The 15,593-nt window shown below is 39.4% G+C and overlaps 1 long non-coding RNA gene across 1 annotated transcript; it reads right to left on the bottom strand.

The window, feature by feature from the left end:
* Nucleotides 1–347: 347 nt before the first annotated feature.
* Nucleotides 348–8,859, bottom strand: LOC121524528. The gene is made up of 3 exons (XR_005993126.1): nt 8,796–8,859; nt 8,539–8,612; nt 348–689 (listed from the first exon to the last, which is right to left on the bottom strand). It is a non-coding gene; the product is annotated as an uncharacterized LOC121524528 (long non-coding RNA).
* Between the last annotated feature and the right edge of the window lie 6,734 nt (nt 8,860–15,593).

Here is a 15,593-nt window from a genome sequence, read left to right as displayed (position 1 = left end):
GCCAATTCAAAGGTTGGAAGACATTTTATCAAACTTTTACAGTGTGGTGCTTAAATTTTATTTTGCTTTTAAAGAGTATTTTTTCTGGCAGGTGGTTTTCACCTTGGCTGATCTGCTTCCCGCCAAGAAAGTGTCCTGAAATAATTTCCTGGCTTCAGAACAGAAATAATCGTAGCCTTGAATCCTTCCAACCAACAGAAGCCATCTTATTTTTGGAAACTCAGAGTCTGTATTGGTTCTTCAGTGACAGCAGGCAATAAATCAGCGAATTGAAATTTCATCTCACAAATTTCCCTTACAATTATTTCTCTGTTCATGAAGAAAGCCAACACCAAAAACACGTCTTAATTATTTTATTTGGACAAAACCAGTTGCCTTTCCTCTAGTCCATGTTTTCCACCTTATGATCAATATTCTTAATAACAGCAATTTAAAAATGCCTCTGTATAACCTATAATCTACATTTGATTTCTCACATGTTCTTGTGTTTGCTTTGGGGTGAAGAAAATGCTGATCTGGTGTTTTTGAGTTTCCAGAATCAAACAATGAGGCATGGATACAGAGGAAATCGTCTTCCTTCTACCGAGGAAGATATCTGGTCCATCAATCTGTGTGGCCTTCTCCACTCTGTCTGGTGGTGAAACTGGTGGTGAGGATTCCTCTCCCAGTCCACTTCAGCAACACTTTCCCTGTCAAAGAAACCAGAGAGTAATGGTTCACACATGTCAGACACTACAGTTCAGAGTGATGAGACCCTGATGAGCCGCTCTGTTTTTGCTTCTCTGTTTTTCTTTCTCACTTTTTCTATATGCTCACTGCCCTGCTGTTGTCCTAAGGGAACCCCTCCACAGGGACTATTGAAATACATTATTTAGAATCATTAATCAAATTATATGGATATGGTTGGACCAGAACTCACTGCAGAAACCTCATCATGGTAGAACCTGCCCCATAAGAATGTTAATTACTGCAGCTATTTTAGATTGAATCTACGGGAAAAAAAATGCTTAGAACCTTTGGTCACATTTTATTCGTTTTTAACCTTTGCAGTTTCAGTGAAAACTGATTAAACAAAATCTGTCATGTAAAATAAGTGACTGCATGAATTTTCACCCCTTTAGAGTGAGTGACTGACCTGATTCAACAGATGTTCAGACAACTGGTGCTAATAGTCTTACAATTAGTAAAATGGGACTGCCTGAGTGCAGTGAATGTGTCTTAAGTGACTGTGGTATAAAGGCACCTGTGTCTGGAAGGTCCCGTCACTGGTTAATCAGGACTTCTTGCTACCATTACACCATGACAACAAAAGCACACTCAGTATAGGTCAAGGGATGGATACAAAACATTTCCAAGGCAATGAACATCTCACAGAGTTTGGTCAGATCAATCATCAAGAAATACGGAAGAGGCACATCTGTAAATCTGCCTAGCATGGGCCGTCCTCACAGAGTGACTGTGCAAGAGGGAGACTAGTGAGAGAGAAAGACACTCATGGCAAGAGAGGTTTGCCAAAAGGCATGTAAGAGACTCCATGTTCAAGTGGATGAAAGTTCTTTGGTCAGATAAGACCAAAATGGTTCCTTTTTGGCAATCAGACAAGACGTTATGTAAACACCACATCACCACAAACACTCTGTCCCCACTGTGAAGCATGATGGTGGCAGCACCATGCTGTGGGGATGCTTCTCAGCAGCCAGCCCCTGAAGGCTTGTGATGGTAGAGGGTGAAATGAATGCAGCAAAATATTGGAAAAATCCTGGACAATCTTATTCAGTCTGCAATAACTTGGGAGAAAGTTTATAGCAAGACAATGACTCGAAGTGTACAGCGTAAGCCACACAGAAATGGTTTAAAGCTAACAAGGTGAATGTTCTTGAGTGGCCAAGTCAAAGCCCAGACCTCAATCCAACAGAGAATTTATGGCTGGACTTTAATACTCCAAAGGCACTGTATGTTTCTGCCCCCCTGCCATAAAAAAGTTTTTGTATTTAATCTTTGCTCTCTAAACATCTAAAAAATTGACTTATTCAAATCAGGAAAAATCTCAAATATTTAAGGGAGGCATGCCCAAAGCACTCTTGCAAGAAGAGGTTTTGGACCTCAGTATTTCTAAAACAATGCTTACAGCCCTGGTTCCAGATGAAAACATTATGGGGAGGAGTTTTGCTGGTACATACGACATTATGGAAATTCTTAAGAATCACTGGACATCAATTGACTTCCGTAAACATGCATAATCCCCTGACTGCGTCTGTGCAGCACATCACACACAAATCCATCTCTGTGTAACCAGTCAGTGCTGTTTCACAGTGCTTGATACTGTCCATCTGTGGTAGAAGAGCCACTTTTCTCAAGATATGCACCAAGTCTATTTTCATTGCCTACTGTGGCCAAAAGGTGTTAGTTCAGAGCAGATGAATCCAAACAGGAGAAAGAAAATACAAACATCAGGTTAAATTCGAAAATACAACAAAATGTGTGGACCCCAGCTGTCTCTTATCACTATATCAACATTATGTCTCTCATGGCATGCCATACGTGAAAAGCTGTGTAGTTGGAATCCAAGGGTTGGTCTGCTTTTGAAAGAGGCCAGTCCCTTAAATTCAGATGGGCTCTAACTTGAAGTTTTACCTTACAATTTCTTATGCTACTCTTGAACTTCTTTCACTGATAAAATGGTGAGTTCAGTTCATAGGCCCTGTAGCTCTTCAGCCTCCCTGAGCCAGATAGAAACTTGAACCCTGCCTGCCAAACAGTAAAAAATAACTTCTGACTCACTTTCACTGTGAAAAAGCCTTCAGAAGAATGAACTTGCGAGTCCTGCTGTCCTTTTACTGCCTGTGTAAACATTATTTCCCTCTAATAATTCTGTGAGTCATGCATTTGGGAATCAGGGTTTGCTGCAAACTTGCACAGATTTGTCAGAATATCTGTGTCTGAGTTCAACAAAAAAACAAGTCTTCATGCATTGACCTTCTGAAGACATGCATGAACAGAAGATTGAAATAAAGACAACCCCATTTGTTACACATATCTAAAGATAAGGAAATATTATGTACTTACATGTAGAAAAGGTTAAATTGAAGGACTTGCTGTCTTTAGATAGTTATGGATGGCTACAGAGGGCACATTTTAGTGATCACATTTCACATCACCCTAGCTCTGATGCCTGCAGCCACAACACATCTGTCATGTAGGCTGAGGAAAATTATGACTTTGCATGCTATGGTTATTTAAAATCAGAAAGAGCAGGGATGGTCAGCTGGCTTGTCAACGTTTAGAAGGAGAAAGATCAATTATGAGGTACAAAGAGGAGCATCACCGTGGTGTTAAATTCCCCCCACAGCAGTGGAGTGATCTCCAGGGAGATCAGTGGAAGCTGCGAGCCAGAGAACAACACCTCCCCTGTTCAGTACCATCCCTAAGATCCACCAGTGTTTACCTTTCTGATCCATTAATCACACAGTGGCTGCAGCAGTTCAAACACGTGACTCACCTAAGCACACATGCAGGCCCACATTACACTAAACTACATTACTGCATGAATCAGTGGACTAGTGAGAGCTGGTGCACATGTTTAGAACTCTTTAGAACTTCAAGGATGCATTTGCATAGCTGTAATATGCATGTATGCTGTATTGTGCAAGACATTTTTCTGTTTAACATATGTTAATCTGCCTGGATCAGACTGTCCTCACAAACTAAGCGACCTTGCAAGAATCAGACTAGTGAGAGAGGTCACCAAGACACCTATGACTACTCTGAAGGAGTTACAAGCTTCAGCAGCTGAGATGGGAGAGACCCTGAATACAACAACTTCTGCCTGGGTTCTTCACCAGTCAAAGCTTATAGGAGTGATAAAGAGAAAGTCACTGTTGAAGAAAAATAATTAAATCTCATCTGAAGTCCTCCAATAGGCATGTAGGAGACTCCATGGTCAAGTGGAAGAATGTTCTTTGGCCTAATGGGACTTAAATGGTGCTTTTTGGCCAACAGACAAGACAGTATGTTTGGTTGACATCAAAAACTGCACATCACCATCCCCATTGTAAAGAACAGTTGTGACAGCATCATGCTGTTGGGATGCTTCTGGGCAGCCGACCCTAGAAGGCTTGTCAAGGTCGAGGGTAAAATGACTCTGGCAAAATACAAAAAAATTAGGTAAATTATGGAGGTCAATCTTAGTTCAGTCTACAAGAGAACTACGGTTCTAAAGGTAAAAGTTTGGTTGGTTCACCCCTCAACATAAACAGTATGCAACTGCTGCAAAAGTAGCAGTCTAGCATATAAAAAGAAGGCACTAGAATGCCTTTCTTAACCAATCAAAAATAAGAATTTACCAAAGCTGTGTGATGAGATTAATAATAATTTTTACAGACCAGCATGAGAAGGATCTCATGCTCTAAATATAAGGTTATAGGTGCTTCTTTAGCTTTTGTTTTCACAACTAGTGTTCATTTTTTAAAGTTAAAATTATATCAACCTTTGAATTTGCTGCAACCTCCTGGTGGGTTAAATCTATTAATAATTATGAACCTGGCTTAAGAAGAGGACAACAATTTTCATGCATGATTCACAGCTGGGTTTTTTGCCAAGTCTGTAATTCTAAATCCAAATCACCATTTTTTCTCTCTTGCTGACTCCTAATTCATACTGTAGGTGTTTAACGAGGCAACTGTTCCTCAGCAACAGCATCCTGAACTGTGCCTGTAAGCAGCAGCCAGTCGGACAGCAAGATGGTGCCAACTAATGAGACTGGACGCATGGGTGCGCATCACCCGGGGCCAGCCAAGTTAATCATTTCCATTCAGGCCAGCTGGGTCTTTGTACACAGGCGATGGCTAATGAACTCTTGGTTGAGGGCGTTTTCACTGTCAATGACTTTTAGAGCCACTGTCCACTGAGAGGGAGAGTTACATTACACCTTATTGAACATTTTTGGCCTTTCTGGAGGAGACAAAGAGATGCAATGTGATGGGGTTGTCTGGCAAGACCTCCAACATCTGAGGTCATCCTCTGAATGACACACCGTCTGGGCCTCCTGGGAAAACAAGACGCAGCCATCCACCAGTCAGTAAGTCAGATTTGTAGGCTGCGATACGGATCAACGGCTTTAAAGAAAACGTCCTTTCCTTTTTCTTTATCCTTTTCGGTGCACTGGCTGCTCTGAATAAGTGGACCGGCCTGCTCTTTCCCAAAGACTTCTCCCCATCGCACCCCTAATTAGGCAGGAACTTTCCATGCTCATAAACGCCAATGCGACCATCAAAAGGAGGAATGCACGGAAACAGAGAGGAAAGCTCCAGGAATCACAATCTGCAGGCTGACGGAAGCCTCACGGATTACTATTTACAGTGTCAGGGGGGAGTGGAAAACTGAAATGTATGATGGAATATCTCTTAGAGCGTCTGGCTAGACCGCATGTGGGTGGTGACATATAGAAATGCATATTATAACTTACAGGAACCACCAAACAGCCATATATTTTCATATTTGAGCTTACTGGACTTCAGAAAAAAAGAGTCAGACATAGAGGGGAGCTGGACTGTGGAGGCCCGGTGGTTTTGTCTGGGGGAGAGTTGCTGTTTTATTACATAACTTTAAGGAAGTTAAAAGCATTTGCCCAGAAACTAAGGTGTATTGTGACCATAAATTTGATCCTCATTTGACATAAACACAAATCAGTAATCATGGACTTTCACTGAACTACAACTACTTCCTGGTGGTTAAATGCCTCTGTAAGGTATATAAATGCCAGACAGGGAGCACAGTGGAGGGTCAAACAGGGCTTTCCACAGTCATATGGAGTGGTCAGCCTGTAGGAATAAAGTATCCAGCTAAAGGGGTTTGAAAGCTTACCCCCCAGGTTCATTAACCCACTCAGACATTCCTATTTACATACCAAGACCTGATGCAATGTCAGCATGGTTTACATGATCTTTTTTGAGTCAGAGGATGCTGATGATTTTGATTTGTTGATTTTTAAACATACTCAAATAAAATATGAAGATTTAGAAATTCAAACAGAAAATATAGAGAATAGTTTTCAAGTAATATTTGTTGAACATTTAGAAGTGGAAGGAGAATTGGAAGGACAATTTTTGACAAAACCGAAACAAATTGCTAATTATTTAATGATTATTCCTATGATAAGGTGAAAAATTTAAGAGGCTGCATGCAATCAATAACTAATACTTACACAACAATGATTAAAGATTTATTAATGGAAAATAAGAAGTGTGAATTTAAAATTTAAAAAGTAACAGTTTCAGATGTTGAATGTTTGATTAATAACTGCAAAGAGAGACCATCAGGAATAGATAACTTGGATGTCAAATTACTTAAAATGGTTTCTGGTGCAATAGAATGGATTACAAGTAATAAACTGCTTCTTAATGTAGGTAATACAAAGTCCATTATATTTGGTTCAAAATATCAGTTAAAAGCTGATCCTGCACTGAAATTAACTGTTAACAAAAAACCTATTGAGCAGGTGTGTGAGACTAAACTGTTGGGTATAGCCTTGGATCAGCATCTCTCATGGTCAAAGCATATTGATAATGTTGTCAGTAAAATGGGAAGAGGTGTTTCAGTTGTTAGAAGAGTGTCAAAAAGTTTACCTCCAGATGTTATTAAACTAGTTCTGAATGCCTTGGTTCTGTCCCAGCTTGATTTTGGCTCTATGATTTGGTCCAGTGCTTTAATGAAGGATTTAAAAAAAATGTACAAGTGGCTCAGAATAAAGCGGCTTGATGTGCCTTACAATGCTCATATAGAACCAATGTAACAGACATGTATGACAGACTTGGCTGGCTAACTGTGAGACAAAGATTCATTTCTGTTTTATTAAATTTTTTCAGGAGTATAATTGTGACACAATCTCCAAAGTTATTATATGATAGACTATCCTCTCAGTTTGCTAAACATCATTACCAAACAAGAAGTGCAATGAAAGAAGGTTCATACTACCGATAGTGAAAACAGGTATAACACAAAGAACAGTCCTGTACAGAGCCATGGTAGGCTGGAATTCATTGCCAGTGTATAATATTCAAGAAAATAACAAAGAGATGTTTAAATTTGTGTTGAAACAGTATCTCATAATATTTAATTAACAGTAATAAATTTTATTGAGTAAACAAGCACTTTCAGAATGTCGGCATGGTATGAAATGTATTTTTACCTCTTTTTTCCTTGGAATTATTGTGTGTAATCACAGGATAATTGGGCCATATCTGTGATAGGTCATCCAGTTATGTGATTATTACAATGTGGCATGTAAATCTACGTGTGTGCATGCATGTAATATCTGATGGTAGAAAGACATTGAGTTTGATGAGTTAAAATGTGATTATGACTCATTGTTCTGCATCATGTTTGTTAAATAGATGGCCATTTTGTTTCTCTTCTGCATGTATATGTTTTATACTTTTGAGGAGCTGTTTCTGTTTTTGTTTTGTTTTTTGTTTTTTGTTTTTGACCATGTTTGTTTATGTTTTATTGTGTGTTGATGTGTATGACCTTATGTGTGTTGGACCCCAGGAAGAATAGCCAATGCTTCTGCTAGTGCTAATGGGGATCCTAATAAAGAAAGAAAGAAAGAAAGATAGACACTTGGACAAAATTTTTGGAATCCTTCCTTTAAAGACAAGGAAAAAAACCCCACAATGGTCACTGAAGTAACTTGACGCTTACAAAAGTAATAGTCAATCACAATTTATTGATCTTTAACAAATTAAAATCAGACATTGCTTTTGAATTGTGGTTCAACAGAATCATTAAAAAAATACAAACTTATGAAACTGATTGACGTTACCCCTGGAAAAGTATAAAATAAATTGACCACAGGGACATGTTAAACTAAGGTGTTGTTCTGTAATTAGAATCTCAGGTTTCTTCAAACTTGTAATTAGTCAGTCTGCCTGTTTAAAGGGGGAAAAGTTGTCCCTGTGACATTTGGAATCATGGTGTGTACCAAACTGAACATGGACCAGAGAAAGCTACGGAGAGAGCTGTCCCAGGAGTTTAGAAAGAAAATTATTGCCAAGCATGTTAAAAGGAAGGCTATAAGACCATCTCTAAGCAGCTTGATGTTCCTGTGACTACAGCTGCACATATTAATCAGAAGTCTAAGGTCCACAGGACTGTACTCAACCTCTCTGGATGTGGTTTGAAGAGGAAAACTGATGGCAAATTAAAGTGATGGATAATATGAATGGTTACCAAAGAGCCCAGACAACTTCCAAAGAGTTTAGAGGTGAACTCCAACGTCAAGGTACATCAGAGTCAGAACACACCATCTGTCACAGTATGAGTCAGAGTGGACTTAATGGAAAATGACTGTGGAAGACTATGTTGAAAGTGAATCATAAAAAGCAAGACCGGAGTTTGCCATGAAGCATACTGACAAGCCACAAAGCTTCAGGGAGAATGTCCTTTGTATGGATGAGATAAAACTGGAGCTTTTAGTCAAGTCACATCAGCTGTTTGTCCATAGAAGCAAAACTGAAGCATACAAAGAAAAGAACACTTTACCTACTGTGCAACATGGAGGAGGCTTGTTTTTTCCTGGGGCTGCTTTACTGCATCTGGCACAGGGTGTCTTGAATCTGTGCAGGGGACAATGAAATCTTAAGACTGTTGTTGTTGCAAAAAACAAAACAAAACAAAACAAAACAAAAAAAAACTCAAAAGGAGGACCCAAGTGCAGATTAAACAACTTAAATGTAAGTAACAGAAATCCAAGAGAATCTCTAACAAAAAATTTATTTTAGTCCACAAAAATAACAAACCAGGTTACAAAAATCCAGGAGAACACTAGGAAGACTTCACAGGCAGCGACAGCAAACAGCAAACAATGAACTGACAAAGACAGGGAGAAACAAAGAACCTAAATACACAGGGAATGATTGCAGACAGACAGACAGGTGTGACTAACAAGACCCAGGTGAAACTAGATAGGGTAATCAACGTGGAGGGAAACTGAGGCAGGAAGAAAACTGGAAACACACACACAAGAATGAAACTACACAATAAAACAGGAAACTTCACAATGCACAAGAACACTGGACTAGGGGGAAGATATCCTAAACATAAGAAACACTAGGAGCGGAGCAAGGAAACAAATACCAACACAGGAGTTAAACTAGACATGAAACACAGGGGACAAAGAACAAATGCAAACACAGGGGGAGAAAAACTAACTAAAAAAATAACAAATAAAACTAGAAACATGACATACACAGAATAAACACAGGAAAACACTGAAAGACTCAGGACATAATAAATCAAAAACCGGTACATGAGATTGTGGAGCCAAATGTGCTGCCCAGTGTCAGAAAGCTTGGTCTCAGTTGGAGGTTATGGATCCTCCAACTATATAATGACCAAAAAGACAGCTAAAAACACCCAAGGGTGGCTAAGAACAAAATATTGAACTATTGACTTCTATGAACCCTGATCTAAATCGTTTTGAACATCTGTGAAAGGAGCTGAAACATGCAATCTGAAGAAGACACCCTGCTCATAAAGAGAGGGCCAAAATACCGGCCAACAGGGGATTAAGTCTCATTGAGAGTTACAGAAATTGCTTGACTGTAGTGATAATTTGAGCATTTTTTTTAATCTGTAGAGAGAAATTACATTCAAACTAGATTCAAACTTAAGCATAGCTGGAATGACATAGATGACTCTCATGGCAGTGAGGAACATTTTCTCTCTGTACAGACTCAACAGTTGCCATGTGGTGGCTTTTTTAACATAAGAGAGTGAATGTTAGGTCTGGTCCTGATTTAATGTCTGTGGGATAATGTCAGTAAATCCAAATACAGACTTCACTTATCCCTTCCAATTACACTCATTTCAAATCCCATTAGGTCCCAAGGTTACATTAGTCTGGTGGAAATAGTACTTTAGGTTATCATCCATGTCTGGACCGAGGTTCCATTCAGTAGTTATTCAGATATTCCAGTGGAGGAGCAAGCTAAAAAATGGCCTTGATTGGCCGGCCTTGAACAGGCCACAGGCATGGTTACAAGCCTGTCTCTTAGATTTGTACAGCGTCAGTAAATCATCAGATTTCTAACTTTGTTTGAGGCACAGGATTGTGTACAACCTTGTTCTATGCAGATAACTTTTATTTGTGACAGAGAATGATTGATGGACATAGAAGTCTTATTGAACTGTAAGTGCAGGGTAGAAATGAACTTCCCTGACAGCATCTCATCATCAGCTCCTGGAAGGTTGCATACACCTCATTCCTTCTTACCATTTCTATCTTAATTGTCAGCCAGGAACTCAACCCAGACCTTATTTAAATATTGACTCCTTTTATTTATAACAGAGTGGAGAAAAGCTGTGCTTTCACAGAGAGAAAGCAGTCACTCTGGACATAGAGAACCTTTAATGGAGCAAATGCTTTGGCCTTTAAAAGCTATGATAAATATCCTTTTGGAAAATGAGAAACACAGAATCCTTTGTGAGTGTGGCTGAAATGGTCCTTGCAGCCAGGCTAGAAGAAAACAAATGCAGTTCTGGCGTTGAATTTACAAAGTTCTTCTGTAAAAAAACTGAAGTTCCTCCATCTAGGTTGAATGTTGCCAAATGAAGCAGAAGTCCAAAAAACCTGTTAGACTGAAAGCTTTATGTCTGCTACTGAATAGTTTAACATATCCTCGTCTTTCCCATTTTATGGTTTTCAAAGGGAAACCTGTGATTCATCTGCATGAGTAACAACTCTAAACACATCAACACTGTGTACACACCGGTCATCTTCACTGAAGCTTTAGAAGGCTGGATGTACTGGGACCAATCGCTTCCCCCATTAGATCTTTGAAGAGCCACTGACATAAAACAGATGGAGATGTTTGTTCACACTGGCCTGTAGTCATTTGATGGATTAAATATACTGTAATATCTATTTATATGTTTTATGTCTTTCTGGTGTTGCTGGATCTGTTTTCTTCAAGACTGTCTTTCATCCTCCATGCACCTTGGAAGTTCATGATGCTCTATATTTAAGATACTTTACTTGTTTACAGTTATTGAAAGGGGATGACTTGTACCACTTTTATACCTCTGCAAAGTCTTAAGTTAAGAAGCTACTAACTTTGTTCAGCTTAAAGATAAGCATCAAGCATTCAGTGGCTGCATCAGTGACTGCACTGACATTCATCACCTTCAAGACAGTATTTGGTAGTTGCATCTTTGGCTGCAGTCACAGCACTGAGTCTGTGTGGATAGGTCTCAGTCCTGCTTGCACATGTGGACACTGCAATTTTACTCCAGTCTTCTTTGCAAAACTGCTCAAGCTCTGTCAGATTTCACAGTGATAGGGTCTGAACAGCCCCTTTAAACCCCACCAAGAAATTCTTTATTGGATTGAGGTCTGGGCTTTGAATCAGCCACTCCAGACCGTTCACCTTGTTGTCTTGTCATGTTTTCAGAAAAAAATCTCCAAACTGTAGTTCTCTTTCAGATTAAATGAGATTGCCCTCCAGGATTTTTCTATATTTCTAATTCATTTTACCAATGTGGAGAAGCATCCCCACAGCATGATGCTTCACAGTGGATGGTGTGTTTGTTGTGATGTACAGTGTTTGGTGTCCACCAAACATAGAACCTTGTCCTATGGCCATCAGACCAAAGAACTTTATTCCATCTGAAAATGACATCTCCTACATGCCTTTTGGTAAATTGTAGTCCACATTTATTGAGATTTCTTCAACAGTGGCTTTCTCCTTTGCCACTCTCCCATAAAGTGTTGATTGTTGATGAACCCAGGTAACAGTTGTATACAGGGCCCCTCCTATCTCTGCTGCTGAAGCTTGTAACTCCTTCAGAGTAGTCACAGATGTCTTGGTGACCTCTCTCACTGGTCTCCTTTTTGAGGAGTTTGTGAGGACAGCCTAATCTAGGTATATGCCATATTTCTTCCATTTCTTGATGATGGATTCATCCAAACTCTGGAGGATGTTCATTGCCTCAGAAAACAGTTCGTATCCATCCCCTGACCTATACAGAGTGCTCTTTTGTTTTCATGGTGTAATGGTGGCCAGGAATACTGATTAACCAGTGACAGGACCTTCTAGACACAGGTGTTATACTTCAACCACCTGAGGCACATTCATTGCTCTCAGGTGATCCCCTTTTCACTAATTTCGAGACTACTAGCATCAATTGTCTGGGAGTCTATTGAATTAGGCCAATCACTTTAAAGAGGATACATATTTATGCGGTTACTTATTTTACATTACAGATTTTATTTAATTGACAGTACTTTGCAGAAATCTGTAATCGCTCATTAAAGATTTATTTTGTGTCAAAAAAGCCAAGTTATATGGACATGATTGATCTGTAAATTTAAAAAAAAGAGTAAAACATTGAAGGGAATGAATAATTTTTATGGGCACTGTAGGCCAACTACAAGTCCTGATGTGACCAGGACCATCTTGTTTACAAGCTCCAGGTTCCAAGACTTGACATATTCATGGCATTGGGCAAAAACCTCAGATCATTTTTCATGATTTTAATTTTATTTTTCATAAATCTACTAGTAACCCTTTACACCTGTCACTTGGTTGAAACAATAAAAGTGTCAAAATGATGCTGATTATCACTATTCAGTGTTGAAATTACTTGAAAAACACTTTTTTTTTTCTTTTTATTTATTTTTTTTACATTTTTGTGAGAAGTGGTGATTTTGGAGATGGGAGATTTTGGCCTGGGGGAAGCAATTCATTGTGTCAAAGTTTAATGTTCAAATTTCAGATCTGTCTGTACATGTGTCCAGGCCACAGAAGTGGCTGGGCGCCTGAAATACCTCACTCCCCAGATGTCTTTCAGTGGTATCATTGCTAATAATATCAATGCTATTAATATGTGAGCATATTGGATCAGTGGCATTGGCGCCAGCCTCATGGCTACAGTATAACCATACACACTAATGTCATTGTGCTAACAATAATGTTCCAGGGACCAGCCTTTGAGACACGCAACAGTAAAAATATCTGGATTTTTTATGCTTCCAAACAGTGATGGGTAGCTTTACTTTTAAAACTAACTTGTTAGATGAATGTGTTACATACTGAGAAAAGTAACTTATGTAACTGCATTAACTACAGGGAAATCTAAAGTGTTAGGGTTCACAGTAACTAAAACCCTTTAACTATCTCTTCTGTTCATCATTTTTTAGAACCAGACATAGCCTGCAGCAGATCTGTCTTTGAATGACTTAACTGTCATTCCACAGTCTAGTTTATGACCCATTAATTCTAACTCTGCAGCATAATAACATAACTGATGTAAAAAAATCTTTACATCTCTTTCAAATCTGACAAAGAACAGGGCAGAGGCATGCAGTATACACATGACTGAGCATAGTAACTGTGAGTAATCAGAATGGCTGCACTGATGATGATTTGACCATAATGATGTATTTGTCCCTTTCATCCAAAAATACAAAATGGGGGCAATTCCACAGTTGAATGCAGTCCTCTCTGTCATCTAACCAGCTCAATGAGCTAGAATTGCATCTATGTGCTAATATCTGTTTTTTAGTGTGGACACAAAAGAGGAAGCAAATATGAGTTTTTTTTCAGTGACACACAGTTTTCCAGTGCTAAAGTAACACATAAAGCAGCGGTTCTCAGCTGGTCGGGGATAAGGACTCACCACTTCCTCCATAATGAGAAATTGTGATCCAAAGTTTAAGAAAAAAAAGTTAAATCCTCAAATTATTAGATGAAAATGTTGCAGTTTTGACCTTAGGTGGAACAAAACGTTATAGAACAAAGATAAAGGACAATACGAAGTGAAGGTGTTAATTTGAATCTTTTACATTACTTGTCATTGATTTCAGTGCACCCTGAATACTTCCCTCATATTATCTTATTTGAAAGGTAACTAGAGTAAGCTTCACTATCTGTATGTCAGAATGAGGCAGAGAACCAATCTCAATGCCAGAAAGTGATCATTTATATAGAACAAGTCTGTAAATTGACCCTTTAAATTCCATAGGTGGAGAGTGACTAACTTGGTGAACCGCTCCACTCATGGCGCAAAAGTTTTTAAAATCCAAAACAACAACAACAGAAACAACCACAACAACAAGAAGCCATCAGACCAAGCAGCAACCTCCGGTCCTGAAAAATGAAGCTAATGCCGAAGTACAAAAAATTGCAATACCGTAGGTGTCCACTTGAGGCTGGCTGCAGGAACACTGGAAGTCCCGTCTGGACACCTGTTAAACAGCTGGTTTTGACACTAGGAATAAACTGGTTTACAGCCTGGTTCAAAACACCAAATGTGTCACATTAGCTAGCGTCGTATTGTGCTCCCACTGTACAGGGGTGAATTTTTTTGTACCACGATCGTTTGGATTATATTTAGGATGAAAGCTGATTGGCGCGTCTCATTTGATTGACAGATAGCTCGGCAGGCAGAGGCTCCATTTCTGTCAACCAGAATGCTTGCTAGCAGGCTGACAGGAAGTCGCGCTTAGTGGGCGGGCTGTTAGGTTGATCCAAAGTTCGGTTGAGATCGCGAGTCCAATACGGAAACCTCCACGGATTGGCTTCAAGAGCCGTTTCAGTCTGCCTATTGTAAGCAGACGACTGACGTCACATGAGGTTTGTCCAATTCTTTCTACAGTCATGCATCAGACACATGATCAAAGGAATCTAAGCAGTTGTGATGGAAATTGAGAACTGGCTCCATTTGGTTCAGTCCATCAACATAATTTACATTAAATCTTAACAATTCACTTATCGATTCCTTACTCCCCCATGAGGAAGCTGCTTTGTCCCCCCCTCCTGAAGAGGATTTGAAAGCACTTATTAGGTTCATTTCTCCTGCGTAATTCATAAACCTAGAATGATTTTTTAGTGCCCCGTTATGTCACAAAAGCAAATGTGATGAATGATGAAGGAAATGATATCAGGGCACAGCACAATGAGCAATAGCAGTCTTGAACATAAGAGCAGCTGCTGGCTCTATCCCTCCCTCATTCACATAAACACACACATGGGTTTGGGCAGTTGTGTGAGCAAACAGCGGTTGACAACATAGGATTAGTATTTCTATCACAGATGGCAGTGAGCTGCTACCTAGCCCATACAGGTGAAACATCCACCTTCTGCGATCAGTTAACTCATCCACAATCTCCCTTTTCTCCGTGCTTTTCTCGTGCATGTTGTACTTGCGAGCGAGGCTCGTCCTCAAGCAGATCACAAAGAGCATGTAAGAAACATGTAACGAGTGGTTAATGAAGAAGCTGATCAACCATACTGCTGCTGTAACAGATTTAAGATCACAGGTAGAGAAAGAGGAGGAGAGACTGTCTACAAGCTGGGGGAGGTGTGTGTGAGGATTATGGACTTGACGTGAGCAGATTAAAGCTGTAACCAAACCAAATTCTTAAGAAACTGGGCTGTGAAAGCTCCCTAATAATGCAGAAATAAATGCTGCAAAAATAAACTTATCAATAATATATTGGCTATAGAGCATCCCACACTTCCCTATTTGGTGAATGGTTATGTTGTTTGTATGGAGAGAAAGCTGACATAAAAAAAAAACAAAATTAAACTTTGAGC

Source organism: Cheilinus undulatus, linkage group 16, assembly GCF_018320785.1.
Source record: "Cheilinus undulatus linkage group 16, ASM1832078v1, whole genome shotgun sequence".
Taxonomy (NCBI): domain Eukaryota; kingdom Metazoa; phylum Chordata; class Actinopteri; order Labriformes; family Labridae; genus Cheilinus; species Cheilinus undulatus.
The sequence above is the reverse complement of the archived record's forward strand: the minus strand, read 5'-3'. Positions and strand labels throughout refer to the sequence as shown.